Genomic DNA, 3,745 nt, shown 5'->3' on the forward strand with positions numbered 1-3,745 from the left:
TCTCCTGACCTGAACCCCATAGAGAATCTGTGGGATATTGTGAAGAGAAAGTTGAGAGACGCAAGACCAAACACTCTGGATGAGCTTAAGGCCATCAAAGCATCCTGGGCTCCATAACACCTCAGCAGAGCCACAGTCTGATTGCCTCCATGCCGCATTGAAGGCTGCAGAAGGATTCCTGACCAAGTATTGAGTGCATAACTGAACATAATTATTTGAAGGTTGACTTTTTGGTATTAAAACACTTTTCTTTTATTGGTCGGATGAAATATGCTACTTTTTTGAGATGGAAATTTTGGGTTTTTATGAGCTGTATGCCAAAATCATCAGTATTAAAACAATAAAAGACCTGAAATATTTCAGTTGGTGTGCAATGAATCTAAAATATGACTTTTATAATAATTTTTATCATTACATTATGGAAAATAATGAACTTTATCACAATATGCAAATTTTTTGAGAAGCACCTGTAGTTTTGATGTTGATGGCTAATGGCTTATTGAAGCCCTACATTCAGTTCATCAGAACATTAAATGTCTCTTGGGACAAATAAAATAATGAATGTAGCAATGCTCTGTTGGTGTTCAAAAAATGCGGTGTCCAAGGATGATGATGGAAAGTTTAGTGGAAGGAAAAAGTGTAATAGAAAAACATGCACTAGCAACAGGTTGCACGCTTTGATTTCTTTTTGTCACTCCTGAAAAAGAGAAATCAGAAGCGTCTTACTGACACTAAGGAGAAAAACATTTTCAAATTTACTTTGGAACTCAAGTTCAAGGAGAAATCGACCTCAATCGGAGAAATCGCAGACTGAGCACTGAACGGAGATGAGAATTGAGTGGAACTGCATAGGAAGGCGATGGCCAGGCTATCACCAGGGTGACATTTACACAATTGGTGGTGATTTATAGAGCAATATCTTCTGCTACTGTAGATCCACTGTGTTTTATCAAGTCCAAAGTCAGAGCCATGGTTTACCTGGACATTTTAAAGCACTTCATTCTGTTTCAGCGAGCCTTGTGGAGACGCTGATTTCATTTCTTTACGGTATTGTCAAGAGGAAGATGGCTGACACTATGGCCAACCTTACAGATGACCTCAAACCCACTATTACAACAACGTAGCACTTCTTAAAAGCCAGGTGTTAAGTGCACGCCACATGGACACACATCCAGACTCTCGTGTGTTACAGAGCGGCCTACCGAGTTTGACCAGGATAAGGGCTCCCCGTCCATCCAGAAGAATCACTTGAAGACTCAGCTCTTCATAGAGCATCTTCTACTTTATACCCTTTACCTGTTTCTGCACTAATGATTCTTTTTGCTTTAGCTTATGTTGTTAATTGAATATTTAGTTTCTATTAGCTTTAAGCCGTGATCATCAAATTATGCACATCATTGTCTTCTCTTGGGCTGTAGCAGACGCACGCAAGCTGCTTTGATGTCCGATGCAAATGTGTACAGTTGCGGCTAAAGCTACTGCGTCATTATTTTAAATTATGAAAATAAAATAAAAGGTTGGAGTCCTGACTGTGAGGAAAGTTGGGCAGAATGGTTACACTCAATAACTTCAGCAATTACAAAAACGGTAACATTAAGATAAAAGCAGCTAAAACATGTAATTATATTAAAAGTATAATCATAAGTTATGGGATTTAAGTCCATGTCAATGCTTGCATATATTTATAAACGTATGTGAGACTTAAGGTATGAATTCCTGAGGTGTGCTTTGTTTTATTGCTCAAGGTATATTTTTCAAATTGAATGTTGCTTCTCCTTTCGAAACTTGCGAATTGTTCAGGTTTTTTTGCAAGCAGCACATATAAATGTCAAGCTGATACTGCCATCTGGTGGCCAGTCAATACAAAATCATTTTCATTAAAAATGAAATGTATCTGAATGTATCTGTCTGTGGTGTTCATGCCTCCAGCTGCTGAAACCTGATGAATCAATAAGGTGGAAGCAGAAGAACAGTTTATTAAAAAAAAAAAAAAGAAGTTGCTCATTTTTCTCATGCTTTCCTACATATCAAAGTTCATATCACAAAAGAATGTGAAAACTTAGATCATTGGATTAAAACAACCCAACAGCAACATGCCTAAACTTGTTTTTGAACTGGATGCGTATCCAGCAGCTGGGAGGCGTTATGTGCCGTAAGGCATGCTGTCGAAGTAAAACTGCTGAACAATGTCACCGGAGCATCAACCAGGCTGGTTTTACCTGTTGTCCACTCTCGGGTCTGATAAAATAAGGTGATTTTAAACCACATTAAGGACGGAATTTTTTTTAAAAAATGTATTCCACCAGTTTTGTGATTTAATTTGAGTTTAAGGGTTTTTAAGGTGAAAGTTCTAGACTGTAGTTTTTTTATTATTAATTTGTCGTGGACGAATGATAACTTGCTTACATTAGCTTTAAGAATATTGAAGATGCTCATTTATTTTACATTAGAATTTAAAATGTTATTCATTACGAGCACTCATTTCTACTCATATTAATGATTGTGCCTTGCAGCTAATGAAATCCTGCAGCTAATCAGGATTTAATACAGAATTAGACTTGCAAAGTCACGCTTTTGTGGCAGGTGTTGATACCTTCTAACAGTGTAAACAGGTTCAAACTCTTGATGGAAATTTGCATCGTCAGCTCAGGAAAACGTGAGTTGCTCTGAAGTTTACTGGTAGACCGACATCAACAAGACTCACTAAATTAAGCTAAACAAAAACGTCACACTGACCCTTAAACAACTTGATTTCTGGGTCTGTCCACTTTTCTTCCTGACTCTGCGACCTTCATATACGAATCTAATCAATGTCTTTTTCTCTCCTTTTTTCTCCTTTAGTTGAGGTAGGAGTTTGATAAATGTCTGGTGAACAACTGTGAAGTCAGCCATCTTCTTTATGATTGTGTAGGGAAAGGACTGTAAATATCTAATAAAGAATTATGAATCTAAATTGTTTTAAAATCAGACATAAAGAACTGAGTTTCCGTTCTGCATCAGCCAGCTGGGCTGTTGGTCCTTTTATCACAAAACCACAGAATAACTTGATTTGGTTTGAACTGTGTTCTCTAGAGGGCGCTGCAGCTCCACGTCTGCAGTCGCACAGGGAAGCATAACCCTGAGTGCAATATTTCAGTGTCCAAAGGAAAAAGAGGAGATTCTTGAAGGCTTTAAAAACACAATCTGTTTCCTTAATTTTGCAAAACAAATGTTTGCATGCGACCCTAAAACAAAGCAATCTTTGAAGAAAGTTTTTAAAGAAATCTTACCCATTACAGTTCCTTTAAACAGTAGTTTTCTTCTTAAATCCCTTAAATCCACATGTAGGCAACAGTGCTTGACCTTTAAGAAAAGAAATCATCTGTGGGTGTAAAAACAACAGAACAAACCTGGGCAGGACAAAGCGAAGAGAAATGATGTGAAAGCTGCTTCTGAGTCAGTGACCCCTGAGCTCCCAGCCTTCATGATCCCGCCACATTTGTGACAATAACGTCAACAGAACACAGAATGAGACGTATGACCCTAAACACGAGAACGACGAGTCCATCTCTAACCTTTACTGGCCTGGATTTGGTCAAGCATCACTTTTATACTTGCTTCATGCAGAGCTGCTGGAGTGTGGGGGAACCAATATTGCTGGCTTCCCCCCTTTTTTTTGGTTTAATGTTGCAAATTGAAAAGCACACAACGAACTCTTTCAGGTGGTTATCTTGCTCTCTTCAGGTCGTTTTTTTTCTTTTTTTAA

The sequence above is a fragment of the Poecilia reticulata genome, linkage group LG5 (assembly GCF_000633615.1).
Source record: "Poecilia reticulata strain Guanapo linkage group LG5, Guppy_female_1.0+MT, whole genome shotgun sequence".
In the NCBI taxonomy this organism is placed as follows: domain Eukaryota; kingdom Metazoa; phylum Chordata; class Actinopteri; order Cyprinodontiformes; family Poeciliidae; genus Poecilia; species Poecilia reticulata.